Below are 15,009 nucleotides of genomic sequence, written 5' to 3' on the forward strand. Positions count from 1 at the left end.
CGCCGCACACCCCGCCGCGGCGGCGCGGAGGGAAGCGAATTATCCAGAGCGTGTTTGGTCTGGGACTGCTTGCGTAGTCAACTTCTGCTTTTATTTGTTTGTTTGTAATCTCATATTTAGGCGAGCCAGGACGGTGGCAGCGGAGGGAGAAAGGACGGGATGGAGGAGGGGGCTTGGTGCTAACCACACCCCTTCCTAATGAGTTAATTTCCATATTTGCGTTCTCCCGCTTCTAGCGCCCTCTCCCCCGCCCCCCCCTTCTCCTTCTTTCCGGACGCTGTGGTGCAGTAGCGCGTCTTGCACGGCTCAGACACCTCCACTACTTGGGATTGAAACAAAACCAAACAGAACAAAAAGCTCACGGTAAGAGCAGAAAATTGGTCTATTGATAACATTCCCTCCAAGTGTTGATCTTGGCATCCCCCTCTCCCGACCCCCGCCGCCGGTTAATCCCCACCCCCAAATGGGTCGCGCACGGCTTGCGGAGGGCTTGCAGACACTCCAGGCAGACAGCAGACAGAACTGACGTCGCCCCCGCCCTGCCCCGCCTCCAGCTGTCCCACCCGCTCGGAGCTCGATTCATGCCCTACTGTAGATGGTGCCTTGCACCCCCCCCTCCCAACGTGAGGGCATCGAGATCAGGGTCAGCACTGAAAGGGGAGAAACGGCCCCCAAAGGAGGGGACCCAAAGTGAAAGTCTCCAACCACCTGTGCCCAGAGCGCGCCGAGCCTGGCTGGGCCGCGGGCCGGGGCAGACTAGGGGTGAAGCACGCCAAGTGCGGTTAGGCGTCTGCCCTCCCCGGAGGCTCAAAGTTCCGGCAGCCAGAGTTGGGAAGTTTGTGGACGAGCTCTTGGTGAGAAACGCAAGCAGTGGGATCCATCTGCTTCTCACCTGGTTCCCCACTCGTGATGGTGGTGATTCCGCTTAGGAAACGGGCAGAAGTGACCTTCCCAGTTGTTCTCCGCGCTCCGATCCTGTCCTCACCCCTTGGAGGGGGTGGGTAAGGGGGTACCACGCCGAGTGCCTTAGGATCTGGGCTCCAACCTGAGCTCCAAAATAGCTTGCTTGGCCAATTGTGAGCTGTAGCAATATCAAAGTGAGCTGTCCCAAGTAACTCTCGCCTAGAAAGCTGGGAAGAGCTTAAGCAGCTTGCTTTAATGATGATTTGTAGCTCGGCGAGGGGTACGGACAGCAAACACCCCGCAGGTGTGTGCCCTAACACCGCCATCCGGACTTGAATGTAGATTACTCCGGCGATCGTTTGATCGGCCCTTTGAAACTCTTTACAATTGCCTGTGACGAACGGCCAGTCTCAGTTTTTCTCTGGGTAATGCCTTGAGGGTAAGTCCTCAGGCCTTTTTAAAGATCTCTAGTATATTAAAAGGGGAGAAAAAAGAAAAAACATTCGATTTTAGTTTAGAACTCATCTAGTTCTTTTAACAGGCACCACCCAAGCCTGTCAGTACTTAATGAGGGGTACCTGTTACCATCGCTGAGCTTCTAGAAGATATGTGGACACATGTATTTCCTCTCTGTACTAAATAACTTTCGTTTTTTCTTTTTATTAATGCGTGCACATATATGTACACTCCATCTTCATCAAAATGACACATTTATTTTCTTTAGTTCCATAGGGCACTTCCGGTTGATAGATGTGGATATGGGTGTTTACTATAAACACCTTATTATTACTGTCCTTCTTTATCTTTTTCTTATTTAATACCTTTTCCCAGTTCTCTCTAAATTATATCCATGTAGGGAGAAGTTTAACTTAAGCGCTGGAGTTTTCCATAGGAAAAATGCTAAAATTTAATCCTGACACACACAATTTCACACCAACCTCCAACACCAAAATGGAAAAAAAAAACAGTCATGCTGTCCAACCTTTAATATTTACTTAGAGAGTATTGACATAAGGGGAGGAAAATGAACTTTTGTCTGAAACATACAACAAGCGGCACTTTGATTCCATAAAATAAATGTCAACAATTGCAAGGGCTTATCAAACCAGGGTGGGGGTGGAAATGCATTGAATTAAAGGCCCAATTCTGCCACTTCAGACTACAAAGGGTTACACATAAATAAGTGCAGAATTTGCCTATTGCAAAAGTTTTCTCAGTGCTTTCTAAGTCGCAACAGGGGAGGGGGAAAGCTGTCGTTTATTATCCAGTTCTGGGCAGGAGCAGACCCCAGTACCAAGGGGCTCTTAGCTTTGGCCAGCAGAAGAGGGGCCTTTCAACAGCAGCCCCCTTTGTTCTCCTGATCTCTTTCCCAATTTCAAGCTTCACTTGCACATCCCAAGTTTGTGTGTTAATGACGCTATTACCATCTGGCTCGCCCTACTTTCCAAAAGATATAAATCTCCCAGCCCCATTGCCTGCATTATTATTTAAGTGCCACCATAGCCAGAAGAAAAAGATGCTTTCAAGGCTGCAGATTCTCTCGCACTCACTGCCCATCCCTGGCATGGCTCTTCCACTATATTTATCGACTGTACATTGTGGGTAGGATGCTTGTGGGGAGACTCACTTCCCAAGAGCTGCCCCTCCAAGCCAAACACGACTTCTTACTTGGTGGAAGAAAGGCTTGGAGTGAATTTCCCCTGGAAGCATTTTTTTTTCTTTTTTGCTTCATTTGAAGCGAGCAAAATATCTATGCCAACATACTTTGGCGGCCTTGTGCATCTTTTGTTTCCCAGGTTTATAAAACTACCAGAGCAACCTCTAGACTTTGAAGATGTGCCACCCTTCAGCCCTGTTTTCAGTAGGGAAGTAGATTTGTCTCCCTATTAGAATGGAAGCAGGGTGAGGAGAAAGAAGTCCAGGAAGCCACTTTGGGGAGCTTGGGGATCCCTTCAAAATTCTCACTTTTAATAGTGTCCGCATAGATGTGTGGACACTATATAATTTACACTTTCCTTGCTGCACATCTAAATCCACCTCTTTCTTCGATTCTTGCCTGGGCAAAGTAATCGGTGATTTGCGTGTTTCGAGCACAAAAGCTGAGAAAATACAACAAAAGGAGTTGGGCTGGCTTGTGTATGGCTCTACAATGACTCCATTTATCTGGCCAGGACCCAGTGAATAGGGGAGAGGAGAGTCGGCCTCTCAACGCGTGGGCTTTTGGTTTAGGCTCTTCACTGATTTTGAACAGCTAATTCCCCCTTTGCAGGCTCTGAATGGTGTGTGCTTCTGGACCATCCTCTGGGTGTATCTCCTGGTGATCCCCTCCCTTCCTCTGGCGTTAGGGTCATGGAGGTGAGCTTCATCTGGATGAACCCAGCTAACCCAACAGGTGGAAAGGAAATGGACACTTCCCAGGTTTCTAAGAGAAGCTATTCAAACCAGCAGATCAAGCGCTCCCCCACCCCCACCAACCACACACCTTAAAAACAAATCTTGCCAGACAGAGAAAGCATCTTTAAGGCAAAATAGATTCTTGGGAGATGAAAACACACACACTTATTATATATTCCTAATACTTTGCATCAACAGTGCCCAAAACAGTGATTAATTTAGAGCAAACTGGTATAATTGTTTGCATGCAAAAGCCACCATTTTTATTTCCAGTTCATTTTCCTGCTTTTTATTTTCCTTTTGCAACTTGGAGGGAAAGAGAGAGAGAGAAAGATCTTGTTTAGAAATTTGTATCCCTACTTTTTCCTTTGGAGAACATTATCGAGTTGATATGAACAAATTGCAGAGGATATACCATTTAAGTAAGATGCACTTTTAATCACTCATCATTAAAATGGTTATGTTAAATATACTCAATTACATGCATGACTTAACTCTAACAGTACTTCCTATTCTCCCAGCTGCTCACGTATTCCTTAACGATAGTCTGCGGTAGAAACTTGATTATGCTGAATCCATTTCATCAGCCTAATTAATGCCTCAGTGTGGTCCTGGGGTCTGAATGAACCTTTTACTGTCATTTGAGGTTAAAGGCAGTGTTGGAATGTCGAAGTTTTTTTTTTCTTTCTTTCTTTCTTAGTTACTCACAGGATACTTTAGGATTTCACTAACCAAAGTAGATAGAAAGACTGTAAAACATGAAAAGCTTTTCAAATGGGGGGAAATCGGGTTTGTTCTTTATCCATAGTTCCATAACATGTTTTTTATTCCATAGGGAATCTCCAAATATTTAGTAAAATACAAAGTATCACCTCATTATTATATCTTAAAACTTCACTGAAAAGTTGAAAATAGATTTACAAGCAGCGGCTGAATTCATTTCTTTTTACTCATCAAAGCTCTGTCTGCTCCCTCCCTTCCTCCCTCTTTCCTCTCTAGCAACTTTTAGAAGAAGGTCCTCCTTCACTTCAGCTTTCATCTTTTACAAGGGAGAACTCCTGGCTGGTATTCATAAGAAACTCCAATCACCTCCCAAATGGATGACTACATTGGGTCTTTTCAGGTGTAAATTCCCATCTGAATGCATTTCAACCTCACTGACCCCTGCCCCCCCCACCACCCCTGCTCCAGCAGAGCAGAGGCTAACCTGCACCCCTACAACTGACAGGGCAGACTGAGGTCGGATTTCCCCACCCCCACCCCCTAAACAAGACCGGCTAGTGCCTGCACTGCCTCTGGGGGAAGGCCAGATAAACATCCACACCCAGTGAGACACCTTTTCACTTTCTTTGCTGCTTTGTTTTACTTTTGTTTGGTTTTGCTTTTGCTTTTTGGTGGTCCTGGGGTTTGAACTCAAGGTCTTTTGCACTTGCTAGGCCAATGCTTTACCAGTCAAGCCATTCCTCTAGCCTAAGAATCACTTTTTAATTTGTGGGTGTGCATGTAGATGCTTGGCCTTATACCAAGGGCTTGAGTCCTGTCCTTTAACTGTTGTACTCAAGGCTGGTGCTCTACCACTTGAGCCACAGTTTCACTTCTGGCTTTTTGGTAGTTACTTGAAGATAAGAGTCTCATTCATTTCCTGCCCAAGATGGCTTTGAATCTCAATCCTTAGAGATCAGACTCCTGAGTAGCGAAGATTACATTTTCTTGGGAGTCAAGAAAAGGAAAGAAGATAAAAAAAGGCTGGGATGGAGCTCAGTGGCAAAGCGCTTGCCTAGCAAGTGTAATGTTCTGGGTTCAATCCCCAGTACCAAAAAAAGATAGGACAAAGGAAATAAATGCAGTTAAAAAAAAAGAAAGAAAGAAGAGGAAGAAAATGAGATGGAGATATGTCCTGATTCCCTCAACAAGTGAAATGTGATCCTTTCCCTTTGAGTGTCCAAGCACAAACAGTTCATCCCAGCAGAACTTCTTTCATATAGGGGATCAGGATTTCAGATTTGCAACTAAATTGCCACTTGAAACTTCATGCTTGTTATGCGAATGTGCAAGTCTGTAGCAACAGTATTTTTTAGGGTTGGAAATTCATTTTATATAGTGACTTATATAATGACAGACATTACAAAAGAGACAAATTCACCAGGAACGCTAGCACAATACTCCTCTGGCAAATACACTGGCCATTTAAACAGATCAATGAGACAGACATGTTTGTAAAATTAACCTGAGAGCACCTAGGCTCAGGGAACTGGGTAATGAGGCAGGCGCTGGTGGTCAGATGCTTGCAAAGATTATGATGCTCTTACAACTAGCCTTGATGACTCAAGTCTGCAATCCCAGAAATTGAGAGGTTGAGGGTGGAAGCAGGAAGATTGCAAGTTCAATGCTAGCCTGGGCTGACTGGGAAGATCTTTTGGTTTTTTTTTTTTAATTAATGCTCTTACACATTCATCTTTTCCCTCAGCCTGGGATGAGATTCAGTCATTTCTGATTATTGTAAACAAAGCAAATTTACACTCTGATTAAATATCCAAGAAGAAAATTGCTCCCATCGGTTATCTCTGATGGGTACCAGTGTTCAGTTACTCCTAATCTGGTACTAGGTTACCTAATTTTTGTTAGTTTCTTTTTGGGGGGTCCTGGAACTTCAACTCAGAGCTGGGGTACTGTCCCTGAGTCTCTTTGTGCTCAAGGCTAGTGCTCTACCACTTGAGCCACAATACCACTTCTGGCCTTTTCTGAGTAGTTTATTGGAGATTAAGAGTCTCAGGGACTTTCTTGCCAGGGCTCTCTGAACCGTGATCCTCATATCTCAGCCTCCTGAGTAACTAGGATTACAGGTATGAGCCCTGGTGCCTAGCTGTGTACCTAATTCTGACCTCCCATCCCTGGTTCACGTCCACAACACTTTTTTCTGATATAACTAACTTGGATTTCTGGATGGGTTTTGGCCTTTTCTGCATGGCATAGGTTCCAAATGTCAGCTTGTAGCTATGGAAAAGCTTTGAGCTACAATAATGAGTAGACTACACTGTTCACTATAGTTCTACTTGGAACTAGATTGGAATTGCTAAGAAATAATCTTAGTAAAATGAGTTGGGGAGTTCTAATATCTGATAAAATGAGACTGCTTTGAAATGAATTTTTTGTTTTTCCTTTTTATTTATTTATTTTGCCAGTCCTGAGGCTTGAACTCAGGGCCTGGCAATACCCCTGAGGTTCTTCGTGCTGAAGGCTAGCACTCTACCACTTGAGCCATAGCTGGAAGAGCTTTTTCTGAGTATTTTATTGAAGATAAGAGTCTCACAAACTTTCCTGCCCAAGCTAGCTCTGAATGATGGTCCTCAGATCTCAGCTTCCTGAGAAGCTAGAATTATGAGCATGAGCCACTGGTGCCCAGAAGTTTTCCTTTTTATTTTATTTCATTTTATTTTATATAACAGTCCAAGTTGTCCTGTTTTCTTCCAGAGCCCAGTAGAAGCAATTTACCTGACTTGATGAAGTTCTGAAATAGTGACAATTGAGCTAATTAATGATGATATTCCTTCATTCAGACCAACACATTTGGTGATGGTCAATGTGGAAAATAGAGGCTCAAACAGCCTTAATTTTAGAAAAGACAAGTGTCATGTATCCATTATTTGACATTTATTAACTGACTTCATGTCAGTGGTTTGTGATGGCCTGATCCTCCCTCCCTAGAATTGTTCAACTTGTTTCTGCTCTGTGTAGGCCCAGGGTGACTCTAACATGTACCATGGGACTCTCTTTCAGAGCAAATTTATTAATCAGAAAATATTTTGACTTGTATATTACCGATGTATAGTATATCAAGGTCATGGGCCTTCTTAATAAGGGTTTTGTTTATCATAGCAAGTGATCACACTACACTTATCTACTTCAAGAGGCAGATTCCAGTAGGTCCACTCCGTAATAGTTTTGGTTTTACTGGCACTGAGACTTGAACTCAGGGCCCTAAGCTTTCACTTGGCTTTTTCATTCAAGGCTGGCTCTCTACCACTTGAACCACACAGCCCTTTCTGGCCTTAATTGGAGATAAGACTTTTCTGGATTGTCTGCCCAGGCTAGCTTCATACTTTGATTCTCAGATCTCAGCTTCTTCAGTAGCTAAGATTACAGGCATGAGCTCTAGCACCCAGCTCCAGTAACATATTTTAAGTCTCTCTGTAAACTAAGTTTTCAATAAATAGATAATACAGACATGGATAGATCTTCTTGTTCCTATGTGGTATAGTAGCATTTGTCTGTGATATACTGCTGAGATGGGCTAAGAATGTCACCAAAAGCAGAGACATTGAGACTGAGCACTGGCTTGCTGAAGTTGTATGGGTTTGTGTTATTTATGTTTATTTGTGTCACATTATTTCTAAGCTGAAGGATTTCTATGCTTCGGTGGTTCTAATCGTGTTGCTAGAGATGGTCTAGAGCTTCTAAGGGCAGACTTAGAACTTGTTGGATGTTTAGTTTCAGATTTCAACTTCAAAATCCAAACCCACATTTCCCATTGGTTTGAGAAAGAAAATACCTGATTTGAAATTCTGTTATGAACTGTATGACAGAAAACAACCGTAGAGGAGCTTAGAAATAGCTTTAGTTGATTGCCCATTGCAAACATTCATGGAAATGTACAATGAAATCCTCTCCTGTAGAACTAATATAAGCTAACTTTTTTTAAAAGGAGAGGGGGGGAGGGAAAGAGGCAGAGAGAGAGAAATAGCTTTGAATCAAATATCCCAATACATTAGCTTTTATACTTGTTTTTGAAAGAAGAAAGGGAACACCCAATATCTAACCAGGAAAAAGTCTGATTCCAATATCTCAGTCATTCTCAATGGTGCAGTCTTAGCAATTCAGAAGCCACGAAATCTAAAGCCATCAGAGTCGCTCTGGTCTTATGTCATCCACACAGCCATTTTTCAAACTCAGAAATGCCAGATCGTGTTATTTCTGTGGCCAGGGCTTGCTTAGGATCTGTGACAGCTGAGTTTTCCTATCGATTATGTGACAATATAGTTCATTTTAGAGTTCACAGAAATGAGAAGAGCCTCCAGTTGAGCAAGAAGAGCCTTAATTTGGAAGCTGTGTACGTAAACGCACAAATCATAATTCGAACTGGAAAAAGTAGAATAGTGAATTAAATTGTAAACCCAAACTTTTGAAGCTACAGGGATCTCCTAAGAGGACTGTGAATGGTCATTTAATTTGAAGCCTGCAATTGGTTTCTGAATTTACAAGCCATGCAAGAAATCTTTATGTACAAAATGCACATTTAGATCCATGTTTATGTTAAAGTTGATCTGAATTTAAAACACAAAGTGAGTCCACAATATGAAAGAAAAATCAGGGGGCACCATTGTGCTTCTATGTGTGTTGGCAGAGGCTGCAAATACCTTCAAGACCCTTTTCAGATTTAAATGGTTTTCCGTTTTTAAATGGTTTAATATGCATACCTTCTTCCAATGTATCCATCCATATAAGAATATCACTCTTGTCTTGTAAACCAATTCTTAATAATTATGCATCAATTTCTCTATGGTAGGATCCAGGGTGGTAAACGGAAGTAACTTAACTCCAACATATCCTAAGGGTCCAGGATTTCAAACAAAAGAAAACCAGAGTAATATGACAGTAAATGGAGAAGACTTGAGAGCATTGACTTTCATGCCCAGAAGGGTTAATTGGCAGTGGAAAAAGAGAGAGGCTTGTTGCAGGTTGCTTGAATGACAGGGAGAAAAAAGCAAGAGCCTTAGCCTGGGCGGGCAGGCTGGTGCACTGCAGTCTGGCATTGAACTCAGACCATCCGACTGCAGTCTGTACCCTGCTCATTCCATAACAACTCTTCCTTGCATTGGCTTATTGATGGCCTTAAAGCCATTCAGCATCTTTCTCCTCATTGTGTCAGCCTGAATTTATTGCTAGCAATAACATTGTAATGTACATGGATAGCTGAAATGCAAAAGAAGGCCTCAGAGTTGATACTTGTGCCTTTCTGTCCCTCTTCTGCTCTTCCTCTTCTAGGACTAGGGAGTATGACAACCGTGATATAGGCCTGTCCTTTCAGTAGAACAACTGGAGCAGCTGTTGCACCCCATCCCTCTCTTCTGACAATCCTTAAAATTCAATAAGAAAGCCAGGCACCAGCAGGGCACCAATAGCTTACACCTCTAATTCTACCCATTCAAGAGACTGAGGTCTAGAGGATAGAAGTTCAAGGCCAAGCCAGGTAGAAATGTTAAAAAAAAAATCTATCTCCAAAAGTAATCAGAATAACAGTACACCAGTGGCTCACACCTATAATCTTAGTTATTCAGGAGGCTGAGATCTGAGGATCAAGGCTCAAAGTCAGTCCTGTCAGGAAAGACTATGAGATTATTCTTTCCAATTAATCAAAAAACCCAGAAGTAGATCTGTGGCTCAAGTGGTAGAGGACCAGACTTGAGTGAAAAAGCTAACGAACAGCACCTAGATTCTGAATTCAAGTCCCAGTACTGGCTTAGAAACAACAATAAACAGCTAAAGCAAGACTGGAAGCATAACTCACATGGTAGAGTGCTAGCCCAGCAGGCTCAAGGCCCTGAGTTCAAACCCCACCAACTCCCAAAAAGGAAAAACACAGGTACTGGTAGCTCATGTCTGTAATCTTAACTCTCAGGTGGCTGAGCTATGAGGATGTTAGCTCAAAGCCATACCCAACAGATAGATCCCAGTAATTCTTTTTTTTTTTTTAATTTTTTTTTTTTTGTCCGGTTGTGGGGCCTGAACTCTGGGCCTGGGCGCTGTCCCTCAGCTCTTCAGCTCAAGGCTAGAGCTCTACACTTGAGTCACAGAGCCACTTCCGGCTTTTTTCTTTTTGCTTATGTGATGCTGGGGAATCGAACCCAGGGCCTCATGCATGCAAGGCAAGCACTCTACCACTGAGCCACCTTCCCAGCCCCAAATCCCAGTAATTCTTAGCTAGCAAAAAGCCAGAAGTAGAGGTTGGCTCACGTGGTGGAATGTCAGCATTGAGCTAAGCCAGAACAAGAGGCCCAGAGTTCAAGCTCTAGTACCAGAAAAGAAAAAAAAAATGTCTTTAACAATTTTCTAAGGGTCTAGAATAAGGTACTGGGCCTGTGGAGGGAGGAACTAGCTCTGAGCAAGCCTTAAAGCTAGGCAGAAAGTGGGCAAGGCCAGGGCCTTTTCTTCCATTGGCATTGCCCCTGGAGCCTGTCAGGGCCTGAAGTATAGCCAAAGAAGAGCCTAAGAGCCATGCACCTGTGGCTCTCGCCTGTAATCCTAGCTACTCAAGAGGCTGAGATCTGAGGATCATGGTTCAAAGCCAGTCTGGGCAGGACTGTCCATGAGACTCTTATTTCCAATTAACTACCAGAAAACCAGAAGTGGTACTGTGGCTCAAGTGGTAGAGTGTTTGCCTTGAGCTGAAGAGCTGAGGGATAGCACCAAGGCCAAGTTTAAGCACTCATTTTTGTTTTTCTTCTGGTACTACAGCTTGAACTTGGGGCCTCTTGTTCTGGTTTAGCTCAATGCTGACACTCTACCACTTGAGCCAACCTCTACTTCTAGCTTTTTGCTAGCAAAAAAAAAAAAAAAGAAGAGCCTAACAGAAAGTGTTTATTCTGTCTCTGTGTGCCTGCGTGTATGTGTGTGTGTGTGTGTGTGTGTGTGTGTGTGTGTGTGTTGTATGTTTCCACTCATCCAGTCCTCGAGCTTGAACATAGGGCCTGGGCCCTGTCCCAAATCTTTTTGCTCAAGGCTAGCACTCTACCTCTGAGCTACTGTGCTACTCCTGGCTTTTTTGGTGCTTAATTGGAGATAAGAGCTTCATGGACTTAAACTGCCAGGGTTGACTTTGAACTCTGATCCTCAGCTTTCAGTCTCCTGAGTTTTGAGGATTATAGATGTGAGCCACCTATGACTGGTAAGGCTTTATTCTTATTTTATTTTATTGTCGGTCATGGGGCTTGAACTCAGGGCCTGGGTGCTGTCCCTGAAGCTTTATGCTTTATTTCACACACTTTCCCCACATACTTTCTTCTCTCTATTCTGTGGCTTCTTTTTTTTTTTTTTTTTGTCGGTCGTGGAGCCTGAACTCTGGGCCTGGGCACTGTCCCTCAGCTCTTCAGCTCAAGGCTAGCGCTCTACCACTTGAGCCATAGTGCCTCTTCTGGCTTTTTTTTTTTTTTCCTGCTTATGTGGTGCTGAGGAATCGAACCCAGGGCTTCATGCATACAAGGCAAGCGCTCTACCACTGAGCCACCTTTCCAGCCCCTTCTTATCTTTTTGTTTGTTTTTGTGAAGCTCAGCATCTTGAATTTGGACACTTAAATTTTGGATTGACTTTTTTGTCTAAGGCTGGCTCTCTACCACTTGATCCATATCTCTACTTTCTGCTTATTGCTGGTAAATTGGAAGTAAGAACCTCAGGAACTTTTCTACCGGGGCTGCTTCACACTCTGATCTTTGAATCTCAGTCTCCTTAGTAGCTAGGATTATAGGCATGAGCCACAAGAGCCTGGCTTAGCATTTATTATTTTATGATTTTTGTCACATGGGTTTGTGGAAAGTTTCTGCTTGTGTGGTCCCTAAAGTCAGATTCTGGAAGTGGAAAGTAAATGAATTTTACAATGGTTTGTATTCAGTCCCCAAATGACTCTGTATTCAAGGCTTTGAATATGTTTGCTTGTGTCGATTCTTGAGTGGCTGGAAATAATAAGTGGCTTCTAGATTCTAGTCAAGGCTTCTAATAGTGCAGATAAAGCAGTTTGTGCTTTGGGTTACAGACTTTGCATATGGAAAGCGAAAAATTAAGACTAGAGAATTTGTTGGGTTGTTTTCATTGCCAAATTCTTTGGCTCTATAATATAGGTGTGAATTTTCAACATAATAGAAGATCCAGTTCTGTGAATTAATTGAATTATTTATTTCATAGCATCTCTTTCCCTCCCTCCCTCCCTCCCTTCTTTCTTTCTTCCTTTTTTTTTCTTGTTGGTGATGGTGGTGGTCGTCATAGGGCCTGAACTCTGGGCCTGGGCGCTGTCCCTCAGCTCTTCAGCTCAAGGCTAGTGCTCTACCACTTGAGCCACAGCATAAGCTTTTTCTGCTTATGTGGTGCTGAGGAATTGAACCCAGGGCCTCATGCATGCAAAGCAAGCACTCTACCACTGAGCCACTTTCCCAGTCCTCTTCTTCCTTTCCTTTTTCTTTTTCTTTTTTGTGGATTTTCTTTTGTGCCTGAACTAGGGCTTGAACTCAGGGCCTGGGCATTGTCTCTGAGCTTCTTTTTCTCAAGGCTACCACTTAAGCTACAAACCATGGCTTCAAACCATGATCCTCAGATCGCAGCCTCCTTAGTAGCTAGGATTATAGGCATGAGCCACCAGCATTGGCTTTCCTTCCTTCTTTCCTTCCTTCCTGCCTTCCTTCCTGCCTTCCTTCCTGCCTTCCTGCCTTCCTGCCAGCCTGCCTGCCTGCCTTTCCCTCTTTGTTCTTATACTGGAGCTTGAATTCTGGGGCCTCATTCCTTTATTTGGCTTGATTGCTCATTGTTGGTACTCTAATACTTGAGCCACATCTCTAGTCCAGCTTTTTGCTGGTAAATTGGGCATAGAATTTCATAAACTTTTCTGCTTAGGCTGGCTTTGACATGTGGTCCTTGTGAGCTGACCTTCTGAATAGCTAAGATTACAGATGTGAAATACGAGCATCTGGCTTCACAGTACTTTCAATAAAAGTTTATAGAGAAAATTGATAAATGACTTTTGGTCATTTTTGTTATCTTGGTTTTTTTGTTTTGTTTTGGTTTTTTGGTTTTGTTTTGTTTTGTTTTTCAGTTGTGGGGCTTGAACTCTTTCCCTCAGCTCTTCAGCTCAAGGCAGGCACTCTACCACTTGAGCCACAACACCACTTCTGGTTTTCTGGTGGTTAACTGGAGATAAGAATCTCATAGACATTCCTGCCCAGACTGTCTTTGAACCGTGATCCTCAAATCTCAGCCTCCTGAGTAACTAGGAATACAGGCATGAGCCTCTGGCACCCCGCTACTTTTGGTCATTTTTGAGTGTGTCTGTGTAGGAGGGAAGATGATTCTAACTTTGACTAGAGAAAATCAAACCAACATTAAGAGATATGGAATCATTGTTTTCTGTGTAAAATTCAACCATTGACTTAACTATTTTTCCCTTTCAGATCCAACTTAGAAATAACGTTTGGCTCAAGCTAAAGCTCATGTTTGGAGAGAGAATCTGGCCTGGTTTGCCTCATTCTAAGACTTATGTCATCTGCTTTCCAAACCCAGGAAGGACCTCCATTTCCTGTTGTTGGCTCCTTATACTTTGCCAGCTGTTGGCACTTTCAGGAAGCTTGACCAGAAAGCCTGGCTGGGAAGGACAGTGTGAGTGCATCATAGACAATGGATTGTCACCACAGTTTCAGTGACTCATCAGCGTGGTTGCCCACTTTGAAATCTCAAGATCTGTCTGATCTAATTGAAACACCTGTGTTTTAGCTGGTTGAATTGTATTACATGGCAAAACCACCTCAAATTATGTCCGTGACCAATAATTTCTATGGCTGTTTTCAACAGAAGACAAAGAAAGAAATGATTCCTGAATTGTCCTTTTTTGAAAAAGAAAAATAATTAGTAGCCAGACACTGCTGGCTCATGGCTGTAATCCTAATTACTGAGTATTCTGAGATCTGGAGATCAGAGTCCAAAGGCAGCCTAGGAAGGGAAGTCCATGTTACACTTAGCTCCAACTACCAAAAAGCTAGAAGTGAAACTATGGGTCAAGTGGTAGAACACTAGCCTTGACCAAAAAAAAAAAAAAGCTCAGAGACAGTTCCCAGGCCTTGAGTTCAAGCCTCAGGACCTGTAGACATACAAAATCAATCTATAGGTTTTTTTTTTAATGTGCATGAATACATAGTTTTTGTTTTTGTTTTATGTGGAGGTCCCAGGGCTTAAACTCAAGCCCAGGGCTTAAACCACAGTTCCACTTCTGGCTTTGAACTACAATCCTCAGATCTCAGCCTCCTGAATCACTAGTTTTACAAATGTGAGTCACTAGTGCCGGGCTAATACATAGGTTTTGTGTGTGTGTGCTTGTGTGTGGGGGGGGGGGGGTCAGGGCCTAGGAGCTGTTCCTAAACATCTATTCTCAAGGCTAATGCTCTACCATTTGAGCCACAGTTTTACTTCCGGCTCTTTTTGGTAGATAAATAGCTAGGGTTACAGGTATGATCCACTGGCTCTCAGCATAAATATATATTTTTATGTCCATTTTATTCCAAGAACTTTGTGCTGAACAGGAGACAATAAAAATAGGTTCTAGCAAAGTGGACGTTTAAAGTTAGGTTAAAAGACTATTCTGAAATTTATGTATTAATTTTTGGAGTGACAGTTACTACATGTTCTGTAATTTACCTTTTTTTAATCTTAAAGATGAGAAATGATATCTAAACCAAAGACATTGTTTTGTTTTATAACTAAATAAAGGCATTCTTTTGTTTCTATAACTTCTTTAAATACAAATCAACCCTTCATGCTTGATTATTTGTGTATGTGTGTGCACAGACACACACACACACACACGCACACAAGCAAAAACAGAAGTACCTAAATGGGGAAAGAAGTCCTTTAAATTCCTAGACGTCATAGTAAGGGAGGTCCAAAGCAATAACAATATTAAA

General features: G+C 42.9%; 1 long non-coding RNA gene across 1 annotated transcript in view; it reads left to right on the top strand.

The window, feature by feature from the left end:
* Positions 1-13,957, top strand: part of LOC105998357 — a 152,711-nt gene extending 138,754 nt beyond the window's left edge. Inside the window, exon 5 of the long non-coding RNA XR_001175695.1 lies at positions 13,507-13,957. This is a non-coding gene — a long non-coding RNA (uncharacterized LOC105998357). The remainder of the gene's footprint in view (positions 1-13,506) is intronic.
* The last annotated feature ends 1,052 nt before the right edge of the window (positions 13,958-15,009 follow it).

Source organism: Dipodomys ordii, unplaced genomic scaffold, assembly GCF_000151885.1.
Source record: "Dipodomys ordii isolate 6190 unplaced genomic scaffold, Dord_2.0 Scaffold162, whole genome shotgun sequence".
NCBI lineage: Eukaryota > Metazoa > Chordata > Mammalia > Rodentia > Heteromyidae > Dipodomys > Dipodomys ordii.